Source organism: Mixophyes fleayi, chromosome 10 (genome assembly GCF_038048845.1).
Source record: "Mixophyes fleayi isolate aMixFle1 chromosome 10, aMixFle1.hap1, whole genome shotgun sequence".
Classification (NCBI taxonomy): domain Eukaryota; kingdom Metazoa; phylum Chordata; class Amphibia; order Anura; family Limnodynastidae; genus Mixophyes; species Mixophyes fleayi.
The window spans coordinates 91,149,216-91,167,921 of record NC_134411.1 but is presented as its reverse complement, the minus strand read 5'-3'; the positions used below and the strand labels follow the sequence as shown (position 1 = coordinate 91,167,921).

The following is an 18,706-nucleotide window of genomic DNA, read 5'->3' as shown; positions in this document are numbered from 1 at the left end:
AATTTGCTTTACTTATTATCTTCCTACGTCTTGTGAGTATATTCACAAAGGGAGATCATTGCATATACAGATGAATTTCTCCTAAGTGTAGATTTTTTAATTGGTTTCATTCCGGAGCCCTGTTATTGTGAGTTTTTATTAATGACTTTATGGCTACGATATCTACTACAGATTTTATATGTTGTTCAAGTTTTATCTTTGTGCCGTTAAACTGTGAGAGCTCCAGTCCACATTTATACTTTGACTTTGGGGAAGAGTTTATTCAGTCTGTTGGCCCATATTTAGCTTATAATTTTAAGGTCATCGATATGGACCGGTAGCTACGACATAAGAGATGGTCTTTGGGATCATTTCTGTATTCACCCTTAGAAGGTCTGGATGAAGTGTAGGTGGGTGAGAGAGTTTGTGTAGTATGGTGAGGACTGAGTACAGGCAGAAATCTATTGTGGTAGAATGTAGAGAAGCCATGAGGTCTATGGGGTAAATTTATCAAGCTGCAGGTTTGAAAAAGTGGAGATGTTGCCTATAGCAACCAATCAGATTCTAGCTATCATTTATTTAGTACATTCTAGAAAATGATAGTTAGAATCTGAGTAGTTGCTATAGGCAACATCTCCACTTTTTCAAACCTGCAGCTTGATTAATTTATCCCTAGGAGCCTTAGAGGGTTTAAGACACCAACCACTTCATGGATTTCTTCTTGAGAAACTTTATAAGAAACTCTATAAGGTAATCTATTAGTTGGTCAGTTTGGTCTCCCATCAGAATGGCAAGCTAAAAATGAGCTTATGGCTGAGAGGTGTTTTATTAGGATCTGTATGAGGGGAGAGGAAGATTGTGGGGTGGGAGGGTTAAACAGCCCATGATATATTGCTCCCACAACAGGGAAATCCATAAAAGGTGATCTGGAGACCTCTACGGAGACCCACCATGTAAACATATTTAAGTGTCCTTTGCGCTCGAAGATTAATTGCATACACTTGCGCTCTTTGGCGTATATTTCGTTTTTAACTCAAAACACGGCGCATTTACGTTCCTTGATAAATCAGGTGAGACTCATGTGTAGAGAGAGTGAAAAATTAAGTTCTTAAAGGATTCTCGAAGGCATATCTCAGCGTGTGTATGCAGCACAAAACATATAACAAAGAAATAGAGGTACAAGCGTAAATAATAACCTTTGCAATAATCTGTATTACGATAGTTCAATTTCGATTGTAGAGAGGTATGTAGGTGTGTGATTACAAGTGAAGTAACTTTGCACCTTGGACAAAACCATGTTGCATTGGAGGGGAAGGTACATTTAAAATGTGGGGACAGATTTATAGTTGGGGTGGGACATGTCCTAGATCAACTTTAAATTTCAGTGTACAAATAAAGCTATCAAGTATTTGTGTGCTACATGAAAAAAACAGCCTATCTATTAAATAGATAGTCCTCTGGGTGTTTCGGTCTTCAATGGTATTTTCACTTCATTTTTGTCCCTCTGTTGGTCAACATGGGTCTCTATGTGTTAGACTGGGGTTCCCCAAACTATTGTTGAATAAGGATTGCATTGTTTTAGAAAGTTCTGATTGTAAAAGCTTTTCAATATTATAGATCTATTTATTATAGGGAAAAAAGCCCTATATCTGCTTCTCACTTTCTAGTAAAGTTTCCGCCCCAAGAGGGTAAATTGTAGAGATAGGAGGTTTTACTATCTTTGCAATAAGCTGTGATAGATCGCCAGTCCTATCGCCACTTAATAGTAAATAGACGTGTAGAGAGTAAAGGTCTGATCATCAAGGCACGTATCTGCTGATTTTGTGAGCACCGTACGCAAAATCACTCTGTGCGTGCTCAGAATTGACAGAAACGTCCACGAAAGCAGCCTTGTTCCGTGCGCCTGTGAGCGCAAAGGACCCTTACTACAGCCTACGATTTCGGGGAGTGAACTGGGTGGGGAAGGGGCGTTTTGCCATTGGCAATGTACAATAGGGGTGTGCCAAACTCCAGTGCACGCAGCCACATCCGAATCAAGCCGCACTCATGTCAAAGTTACTTGTTTTTCTGCCATATCTCTTGCTCCAGCTACAGGGCTGGTCTAAGTCCTGATCAGTAGTGATCAGGACTTAGACCAGCCCTGTGTTTGCAATCATGAGCAACTGTAAAAATGTATTTTATGTTCAGTGGACATTAGCAACATTCTAATAAATGTATTTCATGGAAGCAAAAATTAAAACAACAAACAAAACACTTTTCTTTTTTTTAACTGTTTTATCATTAATGCCTATATTATTACCAGGTGACATTAATTCAATAATTTGTTTTATTTTCCTGTGCGTTCTTTAGTGAATTTATAATCCATTTAGGGATTCGACATATCCTGCAGTGTATTATGTAGTAGAGCGCAGCCGACCCTACAATTCAACAGGGCACGTATCTCGAGATCTGTGCATTGCTGAATTTGTGAGTATGCAAAACCTAAATACGTGCGTATACTACTGAATGCGGGATGTGTACCTTCGTGGCTCAAGCCCTAAGTCTCTTAGGTCTTAGGGGGAACATCACAAGTAGGTCATCATGGACAGTGGAGAGTCATTTTTTTAAGTAATTAGTGTGGAGATCAGTGTATTTTCAGCTGAAACTTGGGTGGGGCGAGAGGTTACTTAAGCTGTCACAGTCATTAGCTGCTAAGAAACCTTACTTACAACATTTTATATAATAAGACTGATTGCTAAGGATCACAGAAGTAGAAGCAGCACACTATGTTGAGCCTGTACTATATGTTATGTTGATTTGGTAAAGTACAGTTACAGGTTGATGCTGTATGTGAAGGGTTCTCGGTTAAACCCAGTGGGATATAAAATAGATACAGATATAAAACAGAGAAGGACTTACGTGATAGGAATCGCTGATTGTCCCGGCAGCAGTGGAATAAGGAGGATGCGGTCCAGGGACTGACACTGGATATGGACATGTATTGTTAATGTGACAGCTAGATGTTCTTGGGTGTGGTTTATGTGACAGACGCTCACTGCATCGTACTTTATGAGGGTGAGTGGATAACTGTACAGAGATAAATAACTGAAGAAATGGTGAATATTTAACCAAAGGAGAAGGAAATCTCCTAGGAAAAAATACAAATAAAAACAAGCTTTTTACAATTGTCAACCAAGAGTGCAGCGAGAGTGACAGACCCAACAAAAATTATACAGGGTCTGGAGATGTAATTTATTCATACCTAATCCCCACCCTATCCCATCTAAATCTGGTAGCTACTATGCAAGACCAAATGCAATTTTGTGGCTACTATGCAAGACAGATCATAGCAGTGTGACCATACAATACAGACCCCAATCAGGTGGCCACTATGCAATACAGACCTCAATCGGGTGACCACTATGCAATACAGATGACAGCCTGGTGACCGCCATACAATACAGCCCCAAAACTGGTAAACACTTTGCAATACAGACCACAGCCTGGTGACCGCTATACAATACAGACCCCAATCTGGAGACCTCTATACAATACAGACCACAGCCTGGTGACCGCTATACAATACAGACCCCAATCTGGAGACCGCCATACAATACAGACCCAAAACTGGTAAACACTATGCAATATAGACCACTTACTAGTGACCCCTATACAATACAGAACCCAATCTGGTGACCACTATACAATATAGCCCCAATCTGGTCAACACTATGCAATACAGACCACAGCCTGGGGGCTACCATGTCCTACAGACCACTATCTGTTGGCTCCTATTCAACAAAGACCCTATGCAATATAACCCCTATCATGGTAGATATTAATCAAAACATAGAAAAAAATGTGGGGGTTCAAGTTTACAGTTGGAGATTTATCTGTTTATTATTACAAAAGAGGGATCCCAAAAGTCACCAGGGCTACTGATCCAAGGGATGTGGGGTAGTCCTGGGCAGGCAGGGCTCTTTACAAGGACAGGAGAGTGCTCCAGTTTAGGAGTGACAGAATTTTTGGTTTGGCAGGAACAACTTTGGAGATGGGAATTCAGGATCTTGTGTGGCAGTAACTTTTGTGTCTGTTAATTGTTGAAGTTTACCATGGACTGTTTGTTAGCTCTTGGGAGTCTATAATAGTATGCCAAGGAGGACTGTTGCTGGTTGCCATTAAGGAGGATCGGTTATGGACAAAACAGTACATCGTCGAGCCCCATAGCATAATAGGCATAGGGGTCCGGTGATGATGTTCCTCCAGAGACCCCCCCCGCTCTGCTCTTATAAGGGGGGCCTGATCTGAACATGCTCACTCCAGTGTATGCGTGCAGTACATATGTGCTGGACTGGTGTATTATAAGAAGAGCCCCTCCGCTCTACCATTCATAACATCCTAATAAATGTATTTCATGGGGAAAATATATTTTTTTATGTTAATAGTTTAGTTGATAGTTTATTTTTTCCTCCTCTTTTTTTCGCTCTTTTGTGATTTTATATTCCACATATGTATTGATGTATCCTGCAGAATGGGGGGTGAATGATATCTAGTCAGCTTTCGCTTCACAGTCCAAGGCTGAACGGACTTGTGAAAGCTTAGTGAACGCGATACCTGAAAACTGAGACTCATACAACATCTACAATAACGTTAATAATTTAGATTGCATTTCAGTCACGCTTGATTTTTACAAGTTTGCATCTTTCTATATAAAAAGGCTCCAAAAAAAGAATATAATTAAGGTGAATATAAATTCAACAGCTAAAAGATGTTTTGCTTTTGAATTTCCTTAATAATTATTGGAACCTACTGAGGCCAACTAATTAATTCTGTACAGGAGGTACAGATATTACAGACCTCAGCAATAGACATCATAAATTAACTAATGACTTTCATACGCTGAAAAAGCATCTAATAACGGAATAACAATGAAGTGGGGAACACACTAATGCTTTCATTGCAGTTACATTTAAGACACACATCACATCAACCATGGTATACTTTAAAACACTATTTTTTCCTATCAGTTAGAATTTATTTTTTACATTCTACAATATTTTTTAGAAAATTTAAATAAAGGTTAGATTTTAAATTTAATTAGATTGTTCATCCAATAACAATTACTTCTTTTTCTTCTTTACAAAAACATTTGGCCTAAATAAATCATGTAGGTAGCACCTTCTCAATGATACTGAAAAAATAAAAGCAATATTTATAAATTGTGATAAATAAATCTAAATACATAACAGTTACTTGTACGGTTAAGTTCTCTTCCCCCCTACGTTTGAAACATCCAGTGCTAGATCAGTCTTTGACTTACTCTGGTTCACCAGTCTCATATGTTCTGAGATTGTAATTGTTTGCACTCAATGGTTACCATTTGGAGTCACACCCCCGCATAGGGTTTCTAATACCTAACGCAACTGCTGAACTCGAACTGCTAACTCTGGGTTGCAGCAGAGCAGCTTCTGTGCATTGAGCCACAGGATCAGTAAATAACCTGCTGCATTATTTTCATCTCATCTGGGTAAACCTGCATCAGGGAATGGCCTAGTGATCTGCTTCTTGTAATTAGTTGCCAGCACCTGTGGCTTATTTCAGGCCTATATAAGCAGCTTCCTGGAAATAACTCGCTTCTAGTTTACTGAGTTTCTCTCCTTGAACTAGCATTGAGGATCTTGTTGTAACCTGGCTGCCTTTCTGTTTTGGACACAAACAATTTCCAGAAACAATTGACTCCTACAGAGCAAAACTATTTGGAGGGCGATAGAGAATTGATGGCTATTTTATTAGCATTACATGAGTGGAGACATTTGCTTGACGGTTCTAGTTTCCCAATTGTTATTTATACAAATCATAGAAATCTTGAATATTTAAGAAACACTTTTTTTGGCAGAGCTCATTGTGCTCTTCTCTCTTATTTACTTATCATCCAGGAACTCACAATGGCAAAGTAGATCTGTCTAGGCAATTTGAGAAGTCCACAGAGAAGTGTGAAGAAATGATTTTATAACATAAGCATGTTGTGGTTACTCTTTCAATTGCCCCATTGCAAATTAATTTGAACTGAGGTATGTTTGTTCAGGGTCTCAAGGTCTTGAAGCTGCTTAGTTAACTCAATCGTTCTGAGCAATCTAGTTTTCTTAGTCCTAGTTATATTTATTAGGTGGTCTGTAATCCCTAGTGAGATGTTGTGAGTGTCATTAGTATCAAAATAGTCAATAAGCTGTTTGTTTATTTTTAAATTTATCTCTGGGTTATGGAGGAGAGCCTCATTAAGGCTAGGTACACACTGGGGCTTTTTCATCCAAAGATTGGGCCAATCAGGCGGCATACGACCGTTCCGTCGGAAGTCGGGTAAGTGTGTATAATAACACGATGGTTGAAAGTTGTCCCAAAGTGTTGATTGTCGTCTCATTTCGTTGGTCGTACTGTTTAGTATTTTCCTCCCAATCACCTAAGGATCATGTAGTGTGCATAAATTTCAGATTGATCCACGAGCAACTGCCGTACTTCCTTAAGCTGCGACTTTGGGGTGCGTGTAAATACGTATTAGGAAAAAAAAAATTTGATGTGCGGTTGTGAACGAACTTACACTGTACACAAGTATGTGCTAACGAGTGAATGAAGAAAACGTGTTCCATTCTCTTTCTATGATGTTTTGGGTGGTTACTATTGAACATGCGCTGCCATTTATTTACATGTCATTATGATATCGTTAGATGGACCTCATATGTCGTTTTAGTGTGTACGAAAATTAAATCTTTGCTCACAACAATATGACTGTGAAAAGTCGCTGCCCTGACGGTCAGTCTTTCGTTAATTGTCCAAAACGTGACTACTCTGTACGCATTAATCGGCTGAGCGATCGCACCTTCAGTCGAAGGTAAAGTTGTTGTAGATAACACATCTGTCAGAAAATTCTTCAGCGTGTATGTAGTCTCCACGATGAGGAAAGGGGTGAGAAGTCAGATCCTTGAGTCCTACTCTGATAGGTACATGGTTCGACCAAATGATTGGCTGACCTTTGGTGTAAGAGAGTTGGCTAAGTAGGATCATATGAATTCTGGAATATGAGGAATGAACATGAGAATAGAACATATATTCCTTAGTCAAAGATTCTTTGATCTTCCAGGTGTCAATTTTTGGAAGTCTCTGATGCCTTGGATTTCTGTATATTAGATCTGTCTAGGGAGTGGGTCACAGTGAAGGGTTTATATAAATCTGGGTTCAAGACTGAATTAAAATCATGAGCTACAATAAGTTTTGAGTAACAAAGAAGGTTAAGTTTTCCAATTAAAATAGATATCTCCTTTCTTTATCCTTGTGACTCTCTGTGAGTTCTAAGTGATATCACTAGCACACAAAATAGTCACTCCTCGTTTCTTTTGTCCGGCGTTGCATACATGGAATATTGTGGGATGGGATTTAAATCAGAGTTCAGGGTAGAGGGTCTCAGAGAAATGAGTCTCATGCAGAACAACCAAGCCCCTTTTATAGATTTCATTGAAGCAAAAAGTGGGCCTCTCTTTTGGGGTCTTTCTAGTCATTGACATGATGGAAGAGTATGAGTAAGGGCATTATATTGATGATAAAGAATAATTTGTCTCCCTGTGAAGGTGATGGAGGGAAAAGTCAGGGCAGCATAGGAGCATGTGGGGGGCTGGTCATATGGTGGAGTTACAACTCACCCAATGTGCTAGGAGAATAAGGGATTCACACCATGGTGCCTATAAACCAGGGAACTGTGTGACTGGGCAATACTATGCCTCCCTGATGTAAAGAGGAGAAGTGTGATATGGTCCCTCCAGTTCAGACCTTTGTAGTTTAAATCAAGAAGTTGAAAACACATTTATAAAAACCTTTATTACAGTTCACTTTTATGTTGGAAGTAAATGTTGTAATTTTAACTAATGTTATTTAGTAAAATATTTCCTAAGAACAGCATAACAGAGCTATAGGAACTGTTAATGGACCCAGACTTTGTCACCTATAAAGATCCTGCATGTAAGGCATTCTAACTAATTTCGTTCATTATTAACCCATAATTAAAACATTAACAGTGTAACAAGACTAATGCAATGTAGTGTTTGAGCTAAGAGTGTCAATGCCCAGAACTACTCCTAAATGTTGATTATTAAAGCATATCAACTGGTAAGCAGGATCGTCATAGGAGTCTCAATAAGGTCTTGGCTGATGGTACTTTGGCCGTTCTGGTAACTGGGGTCCAATCATCGGTTGGAGCACGTAGCTGAAAGGGCAAAGAACTCGATGATGATGTAGTTGATATGTCTTCGGTAGGTGTCTTCTGAGTGGGCGTTGTAAGCTTAGTGAGGAGGACGTGGGCTTCGTCTAAATTCTTAGCTATATAGTGTCTGAGTCAATAAGGAGAGCAAGGGAAAAAAATGAGTAAATTTGCACCTGGACAAACCATATTACAATACAAGGGGTGCAAAATTAGTTTATTATTTTCCACATAAGGAAAATACTGGCTGCTTTTTCATGTAGGACACAAATACTTGATAGCTTAATTTTACATTGACATTTAAAGTTGATCTAGGACATGCCCTACCCCAACTATAAATCTGTTCCCACATTTTAAACTTACCTCCCCCTCCAATTCAAAATGGTTTTGCCAAGGTGCAAAGTTACCTCTTTTTTTTTGCTTTGCTCTCTTTAATGATTCAAGCCCATAGTGTTTATTCTGGTGCCATAAGAGCAGCTGAATGGGTAGCCCCATCTACACTTTGTTTTAACCTTGTAATTAAGGTTAGAGTGGAGACATTGTGGAAGATTTGAGGCTGTGTGTTTTCAAAGGTAGTTTGCAAGCTTCCCTCACCGCTATTTATTTTGCAGTAAAATAGTGGGATCTGAGTGGTTGGGAGGGGGTTTGAATGCGAGGTTGTAGGGCTCTGTCCAGTAATATATGATCCTCAGGGGTGGCTAGAGATAACTGGCCAGATAGTCTTTTAAGGTAGTTGTCTAGAGAAGGGAGGTTCAATTTCATCTGGAATTCTGTTTTTCCTAGCCCTATCTTCCTTATCTTCCTAAATGACTTGGATTTGGAGGAAGTCTTGTTTCAATTGAGATAGGTCTGCTTCTGTTTCTTGTTTGTAGGACATGATGTCCTCCATCTTGCTAGCTGATCCCTTCTTTCTTCAATAGATGTTATTTCACTTTTTAGGGACTGGATATGTTTCTGCATTTCTGTATAGACTGAAGTTCTGGTTTCCTTTCATTATTTTAGCAGGAGCAGGAATTCTTTACAGGTAATTAAGTCTAGGGGGCTGAGGGTCCTGTTTTTGTGTACCCTTCTGAGAAAATAAGTTTGTGGAGGAATCATGAAATATCAGAACTTGAGGATTTGTTTGCTGCTTTTGGTATGTTGGCGGTTGAAATTTTATCAGGGATCCAAGAAAAAGTTCTTTAAAGGTGAACAACGCTATCTCCCTTCAATTGGGAGTTCCAGCTGAGATCTGGAGGGAGCACGTTTTTCTAAGTGGACATTTTAAAGTTTACAAGGCAGTTTTCTTTGAATATTAGCTGGAGGTAGTTAATGGTTGGAAAACAGTGAAGGACAGAACACCGTGAGTCTTTTTTAGAGTTAAGAGCAAAGCAAAAAAAGTACCAGTTTTGCACCTTGGTAAAACCATGTTGCACTGCAGGAGGGACAAATTTAAAATGTGCGGAGAGTTGGGAGGGAGTGTCTCCTAGCTTGACTTTAAATTGCGTTGTAAAAATAAAGTTGTCCAGTATGTGTGCAGAAGCAGCTAGAATTTTCCCTGCATGCAAAAAAATAATGCATTTACACCCCTTACATTGTAACCGGTGGTATTCAGTTTCACAGTACTGACTACCCCGACAAACAAGCACATGAGGATTCCGACTGAATAGTACACCGACCTGCCAAAAACACTACTTACCGGAATGCAGATTCTACTCGCTTTGTTGCCGACTGGAGTAAATGACGTCATAACCAACCGACACCAATCGGAATCCTCATGTCGTTGTCTTCTCTGTTGGGGTAGTCAGTACCGTTAATATGTACTACACCCATTTTAATATGGTTGACCTGCAGCAAATTTGCTTCGTGTCGTTCAAATTCTTGATAATAAAGCAAATGAGGAGCCCTCTGGTGGTGTTGTTGGGGATAGTGTGGATTTACAAGAATAATGAAATGTCCCAGAGTGGTAAATAGAAATCAGACACACTCGTCCCTTGACTTAAATGGTAGTTATTTATTAAATAATATTTTATTACATTTTTATACAATATAACAAGGGTGAAGGTACAGAAAATTGAAGGGCAAAGGGGGGATACAATAGAACAACACATTGATTGAGAGCACATCAATCTTTATGAAAACGTATCTCATAATAGACTAATATTATAGATCATAACAGGAATAAGAGAGGTTCTAAGTTATTAAGCATTGGAAAGGTGAAACTTAAGGTGAGACTGGAGACAGGGATATATGGGGACGTTAATATAGGTATGAGAAAGGACAAGTTTGTCTGCACATGTACCAGTAGTTTTGGGATGGGGGTCTTTACAGGTTGAAGTATTCTGTCCAAGCATTCCATACAGACAAGAATTGGTTGGGTCGGTCACGATACATGCTTGTATTGTGTTCTAGTTTGTATATCTGTCAAATATAATTGATTGGAGCTGAAATTGTGGAATTATGGTGGAGCTGTCCCAAAATTCAGATCTCCCCAAAAGATCTCAGTTTTGGAACAGCTCCAGCATATGTAGGAAAAAGTGCCCCAGGCACCACAGTTCCACTAATAAAGGTATGAGGTAGTTGGATATATTGCTTTTAGTCTGGTGGGGACCAGGTATCATCTAAACAAGAGTTTATAAGAATGTTCCCCTATCTGAGTGCAGATTGAAGACATGGCGACCCCCACCCTAATGCGAGACCACTCCAAAGGTTCGAGAATCTCTTTCATGTCCTCATCCCTATTCTTGTTAGTCGGTATTTCATGTTGGAGAAGCAAGAAATAGAAGGTGGAAATGAGGCCTTCTGAATTAAGATCTACATACACAGAATATCTCTGGAGGAAAGTTAATCATGGCTTTATCTTGCTATTATAAAGATGGCAGATCTGCAAAAATAGGTAAAAAGAGTCAAGAGAAAGGTTAAGGCGATAGCGGAGCTCAGAGCACTCTCGGAAGACACCCAAAAGAACTACATCCAGGAGAAATTAAATATTAAGTTTGGTTCAGTCCACAAATACTCTGGGGTCAACACCCAGAAGAAAGGTCGGACTATGCCACAAGGGTACCATTCTCTCTGGATTGTCAATAATTTTAAATGTGTTTGTGCAATATTTCCAAATAAAGAGTGAAATTGTAAGGTGGGGGCAATTCTAATGATGGGGGTAGGTTCATAGAGTTTTAAATTGACTTCGACATCAACCCATATCCTTGTGTTTGGGATGGCATGAGTTACAATTGGTTGGGTAAGGTGGACAATTGGTTGGGTTAGGTGGGCAACTAGGTAATATTTATGAAAGCAGGGTAGGCCAAGGCCTCCGTTTTGGGGGTTTGAAAAGTGTCTTCTGTACGACTCTTCTACCTGACCAAAAAAAAAGCAAGTTTCTGGACGACTCTGAGGATCGCGAATGGGTCTCTAACTGGGAGTGTATGAAACAGGTAGAGCAGCCTGTAGAGACTCCACTTTAAAAAATGTGATGGGCTCTCTAGGTTCCTGTAAATTAATATCAGTGTTGTATGCCACATTACTACCTCAGGTGTCTCCGAGAGGATAGTATCAGTTGAGAAATAAATGGGAGACTGATCTGGGCGTCCTTTCAAATGACGAATGGAGCTTGGTGATAGGGGGTACAAAAAATGCCACCTCATGTCTCAAGTTCCAGCAAATACATTTTTATATATTATATATTACATAGAGTGTATTTAACCCCCTCTAGCCTACACATGATGAGACTTCACACTTCCTCTGAGTGTCCTAAGTGCGGAGACCCCGTATGTACTTTCTGGCACTTATTATGGACATGCCCAGTTGTTCAATCATTCCGGTCTAATATATGGGATCCCATCACCTCTACACTACCTCTCACCCCTCCTATGTGCCCCAAGATATGTTTGTTTGGTATTACATCAGATGAGAATTTAGACAAGCCACTCTTCAAACATATATTTATATTGTCCTCCCTGGCCAAGGTGGTCCTTGCTAGGGGCTGGATGGTGCCGGAGGCTCCCAGTGTTGATCATTGGACTAATTTAGTTACTGAGATATGTAGACATGAACGATTTATGTACAATAGTAGAAAGGCCTCACACAAGTATCATACAATCTGGCACCACTGGTATGAGTCTCAATTTGCTGTCCTCCCCCACCAAGATGATATGGTTTGATGTGTATGGCGAACCACCAGTTATGATATTAGTAACAGCCCTGTGCAGCGTTAGCTTCAGTTTTAACCTCATTTATTTTAGGTTGGTTCCAGAGTGTAGTTCACTGTACATTTTTATCAATTAAAATAGTTAATCTGATTAGAGTCAATTAATATCTTTGTCTGTTATATGTTAAAAGCGACAATAACTTTTGGAAGATTTATCCTGGAGTTGGGTATGTATGTTTTGTTATGTAATTTATTCTGTTGTACTGTCCCTTAAAAATCTAAATAATAAAAACACTTTATTAAAAAAAAAAAGAAAAAGAAAAGAAAAGCTTCTTCTTCACTACTGCGACTCTGCATATCCTGGATCATTTCTACGACTACCAACACACCGACATTACTTACCCCAGTATCCTCATCACGAAACTGTTATTCCCGACTGTTGGAAAAGCTGACTTGCAAGTATTTCCACCCACGCACAGTCCGGCACACAGAATGACGTCAATTGTAAGCGCGACCCTATTAATGGTAGCGTTAAGGGGGCAATGTAAGTAAGCGCCAGCTGGACAATGTAGAAGGATTACTAAAAACTATTGTCCTGCCAGTGCATATTTGCACTGCCCCCTTAACGCTACCATTAATAGGGTTGCGCTTACAATTGACTTCATTCTGTGTGCCGGACTGTGCGTTGGTGGAAATACTTGCAAGTCAGCTTTTCCAACAACCGGGAATGGAAAGATGTATTGAATAACAGTTTTGTGATGAGGATGCTGGGGTAAGTAGTGTCAGTGGAATCATCATCGCAATTTAGTACCCCACCCATATCAGGTACTTAGGTTTTTTGTTAAAGTATTGATCAAGGGGGGGAAATTAGCTGAAAAAAGTTTGTCATAATGTCTTGTTAAATTCCCAGGTACTTAATTGTCTGGGATTGTCCATTCAAAACTAAAAAACTTTTTTAAACATCAAGGGGGATAGATGGTAGATTTTAAGTTAGAGGGTTTTATCTCCTTTAGATGTTGTAGGGAAGAAGCCATTTAGGAGTGAGTAGGCAATTCCCTTTAATTAGCTGCTTATTTGTGGTATTTTAAAAAAATTGAAGTGCTTGATTTTCTTCTATTTCTTAGTTAATTTAGCTGGCTGATGTCAATGTCTCCGCTCATTGGTAGAAAGCAGGGGCGGATCCAGAAGTTAATTGTACCGGGGGACGATTTAGGGGGGGCGATTTAGCCCCGCCCCCTTTTTGACACCTAAGGCTGCTGACGGCTGCACACTATGTGCAGATCCGTTCAGCAGAGAGAGTTAGGGAGAGAGTCCTGCCCGGCTGCTCTGATTGTGTCAATCAGAGCAGTTGGGCAGGACTCTCTCCCTAACTCTCTCTGCTGAACGGATCTGCACATAGTGTGCAGCCGCCGGCAGCAAGCCCCTTCTAGGGGGGGCGATCGCCCCGATCGCCCCCCCATGGATCCGCCACTGGTAGAAAGTAGAAAAGCGATGGGAGGCTTGCGCTGGTCATGTGATTGTAAGTCCTGGTCTCAAGACAGACCCAAAGAGGCAGTCTGCCCTCATGTCTGTCACGGTTACTGATCTAACACTTCATTTGTGTGTACAGACACAGTATTTGCAGAGACCCCGCAATTATATACATTTAAGAACATTATTACAGACAATCATATCATATACAATCTTACTCTAATGGTTACTCAAGTTGTTAATACAAATGGGGCGCATTCTGTAAAGTACTACATATAGGAATAGTTCAATAGTTTTCTCGCAGTCAGCAAGATATCAGAAAAATGACCCTCAATGCAGCGCCGCTTTAAATTTAATCGTCGAAGACGCTGAACACGCCGGAGTTGAAGAATCCGGACATTAATACATTTACCCCCAGATGGTTCATGGAATGTCACTAGCCTGAGAGGGTCCAGTGCTGTACCCATGGAGTGATACCAAATATCACCACTGTCTCACACAATCACTTTAATTATCTGTAGGCAAAGGCGGTATCAGTGCGTCATTATTGGAAGGTTCCCCCTTCCCTTTAGGTTGTTAGCTCTCATGAGCAGGGCCCTCTTTCCTTGTGTGCTCCTTCTACTGTTCCTTCACCCTCTGTACCTCTTGGCCTGCTTCGCTAGCCCTGTTTTACCTGTTTTATTAATCTTCGGCCTTCTTCCTGCTGATTTCTACCATCCCTTTCACTATCTGTCAGATATAATCTGATTTGCTTTACCCATGCACCTGTGTTTGTATATATTTGTGTATCATGTTGTGTCTTGGTTCTGTTTTCTGTATATGTCATGTACGGCGCTGCGGACCCTTTGTGGCGCCTTATAAGTCAAAGCTAATAATAATAATAATAATAATAATAATAATTCAATAACATACAGAATACACAAGGCTGTAGACAACACTCATGTTTTCCGTTTCTGTAATGAGCGCAGACTATGTCAACCAAAAGGCAGCATGTAGGCACAGTGGTTAGCATTGCCCCCTTACAGTGCTGGGATCATGAGTTCGATTTCAACCAGGGCCCTATCTGTGTGGAGATTGTATGTTTCCACCAGGTGCTCCGATTTCCTCCCACAATCCAAAAGACATGCTGGAAGGGTAATTGGCTTCTGAAAAAATAATCCTAGTGTCTGTGTGGTAGGGAAAATAGATTGTAAGCTCTACTGGGGCAGATACTGATATTATTGATTAAATATTCTCTGTTAAGCGCTGGGCAATATGTAAGTGCTATATAAAAACTGTTAAAAAAAAAGAGGACAGTATCATCTGAATAGTAAATCATTGATATCTTACTGCTGCTTCTCTTCTTCAGCATTATTTGTCACTTCTCACTCCTGATAATGGTATTTAATATTATTTCTAACAAATTCCTATGTTGTCTGTAGCCCATAGAGCCCAGCTACCTGAGTGAATGGAGGAAGAGATTATAAAAACACAGTGTATCAGCACACACAGTGATTCCAAATCCAGTAATCATTACAGATAGAACATCTTCAATGTGATATTATATTGTTGTTGATCTATTTATAACACACAGTGACTAATGTTTCAAAGCATAAAAAAACAAAGCTTTTTGGGGGTTTTCATGGTAGTAACTCATAAAGATCTTTCAATTTACTTTCTAGTTGGTCTATAGCTTCTCTGGTCTGTTTGTTTTTAATCTCCGCCTCTTGATTGTCAGTATACAGATCTTGTTTGAATCCAACACCTACAATTGACAGCACACAGTTATATTACCAGTCATGTAAAACAATAATCTCTCATTCACATATTAATTCATTATTCATTTTATAAACATGTCAATAAGGCTACACTTCTGTAAATAATAACTTTATAATCAACATGTGATGACTTGACCAGATTGTACAATACAGAAGCTTCACCTACCTTTTCTCGACATGAAAGATCAGTTAAAGTCCTTCCCTACACTCCATTCAGAACCACACTAGCTCCTGAGCCCAAGGAGGAAACCTCTATCTTTAAAAATAGGACGTTGCATTATTGTGTAGGCCGCATCCTGAGTCTCGAGTAATGCTGTGGCCATGACAGGAGCGCAGGGGGCAGTTATATACAATTGCTCCAAGAGAGGTAGGAGGGAGTGGTAGTAGGGAAGTCTGTGTAACTGTCATTGAGAGTCTATATGTCAGTGTAAATGTGTCCGTCACCGTCACCGTGGTTCTTTCTGTCACTGTAAGCCTGGGTCAGTGTGGATGTGTGTGTTAAATAACTGATGTATTTTAAGGATTAATGTACCCATTACTGTAAATTATTACAGCTACTAAAAGTCACCTTTGTGCTCTGTGTTCTTTGTGTTTTGTGTCCGGTGTACCAGACCGAGGAACAGGTATTATCTATATAAAAGAAGAGGTTTGTTTGTAGGCGAATATCTTCGACACCCCAGCAGCGATTGGGATGAAACAAACGTGAGGTGGTCCAGTTGGATACTGGCCAGGTTTTAGGAGGTTGTGGTCCCAGTCGGACCTCCTTTTGGTGTATGCTGGGCAGAACTTTGACCCAGGGAGCCTGTTCTGGGCCTGCAGTCGGACACCCCTGCACCGATTGGGATGAAACCAATGTGAGGTGGTCAAGTTGGATCCTGGCCAGGTTTTAGGGGGTTGAGGTCCCACTTGGACCTCCCGTTGGTGTATGCTGGGCAGAACTTTGACCTGGGGAGCCTGGTCTGGGCCTTCCACTGGATGGATTTGGATGACATTTAACAAAAACGACACTGGGCAGCCACTTAATGGGTGTGTGGGAAGAATTGCTTAGCTGCTAATTATTTTTAAAATGTTGACAGTTACATCCAACTCATCGATAACTTAATAACTTGAAGATTTAAACCCGGGCAACGCCAGAAACGTCAGCTAGTAAATCATAAAATATATTCCTGAAATATTTGTTTGGCACTATAGGGATTGAGGCCCTATAAAGTTATCTGCTAGTTATCTAAATGTGCCCACATACTGCAATATCACAGCAAATAGCAAACACCTAGACAGCATTGGGCGTGAGGATGCCAGACAAGGTGATGCCACTGTGCATGGCATGGTATAGTGCACCCTCTTACGCATGACCTCCGTCTATCTGGCTTTAATGGAAAGCACACATAAAAATATTTTACAAGGAGAGGGGCATGAAGATTGGAAGCTCTAACCCAGGATCTCTCTTCAGGACCATATCCCTTTGTCAAATAAAATTATACTCCTCTAGAAATCTTAGAGTCATGGATTTGCCTTCAAAAACCCAGTTGAGAATTAACCAATTGGTGTTTTGGGGAGGATTTATTGTAGAAAAAGTGATTAATTACATGTGGTTTTACTAGTTAATTAACTGGGAGTGGAAGCCTAGTCACTTGAAACAATAAAAAATTGAGTCTTATTATCTCAATTCCCCTACACAGTAAATTACACCATTCTCTTGGGAGTGATTTGCTGTGTAGGAGGAGAGAAGCGGTCTCTATTCAGTGTAATATACTAAGATATGCTACCCAGTATATGTATGTAGAGTTTGGAAGGAGATTACTGGAAAAAAATTACACCCATCAAATGAAAACAAACCTACTTTAATTTTCTAACCAACGCGTTTCACAGTAATGATCACATCCATAAGTAATCACAGCCAAAGTTGTGTTGCACTGTGAATAAAGTTCCACTCCGCACATTTTACAAATTAGAGGGAACATTAGTGCACTCACACGATCATATTCTATTTGTCACCATTGATACGTTAAGGTACAAGATGTCTATTGCTCGACTAATTATCCACAAAACTCTGGACAAGGACTGTGCGCCACTTACAGGGGAAAGTATTAATCTAATTGATTATTTCCTACATTGTTTATTGTTTCTCCATTTGTGGATTTACTTATAGTGAAGTTATTGATGACTCAATTTCTCTTATTATTCCTCACATGGTTTCTATCATTCATTTGCAAGTGTGACAACAGTATATGCACCTACTGGGAAATGTTCTAGCTTTGTGTCAAAATTCAGCACTCACCCACTGGTGGTAAAGGAAGGTCCCGTCTGCCTGACTTTTCCTGTGAGTAAAGAGAGACAACGCATATAATTATTCTATTTTACTACACATGTATCACATACTTATCATGTGAAATGTTCTCAAATGTCTTAGGGTCTGATCCATCAAGGCACACATACTGAGCGCAACGTGCGTTTGTTTGAAAACGCACACAAATCAGCTCTGCACACTCCCAAATTCATCAAGGAACGGATCTCAAGATCCGTGCGTCGTTGAATTCGGGTGTAGGTCTGCTGTGCTTCACTACACAAGACGCTGCACGATACGTTCAAAGCCTATGTGGCTTACAAATTTGCAAACGCACAAAAAAAATATATATAGAATTACTGCCATCAGTTAATAATAAAGGCACTACTGAAAAAACAGTAAAAAAAAACCAAAAAGGCCTTTATCGCCCTATGAATATATTTATTAGGATGTTGTTAATGTCTACTGAACATAAAATACATTTTTACAGTTGCTTCTGTTTGCAAACACATGTTATAGCATGTATACAAGACTGTCAAGAGATACGGCAGAAAAACATGTAACTTTGACATGCCTTGAGCTTGATTCGGAGGTGAATGCGTTTGCTTGAGTGTTGCACACCCTTACTGTAAATTGACTACAACCAAACGCCTCTTTCCTGCCCCATTTACTCCCCAAAATCGTAGGCTGTCGAAAGTATCCTTTGCGCTCACATACGGAGTGGACAGAGCTGCCGTCCACTGGCGTATGTCCCGGTTCTGGGCATGCGCAGAGGGATTTTGCATACAATACGCTCAAAATTGCCTTGATGAATCAGACCCTTAAGTGTAACTTCACCAAAAATAGCATTTCTACCCCCGCCATCA

General features: G+C 40.0%; 1 protein-coding gene across 1 annotated transcript in view; it reads right to left on the bottom strand.

Moving 5' to 3' along the window:
• Positions 1 to 18,056, bottom strand: part of LOC142103603 (IST1 homolog) — a 33,679-nt gene extending 15,623 nt beyond the window's left edge. Inside the window, exons 1-2 of the mRNA XM_075187688.1 lie at positions 17,835 to 18,056; positions 15,129 to 15,543 (exon numbers count right to left, since the gene is read on the bottom strand). The gene's annotated coding sequence lies outside the window, so the exon portion shown is untranslated. The remainder of the gene's footprint in view (positions 1 to 15,128; positions 15,544 to 17,834) is intronic.
• Positions 18,057 to 18,706: the final 650 nt, after the last annotated feature.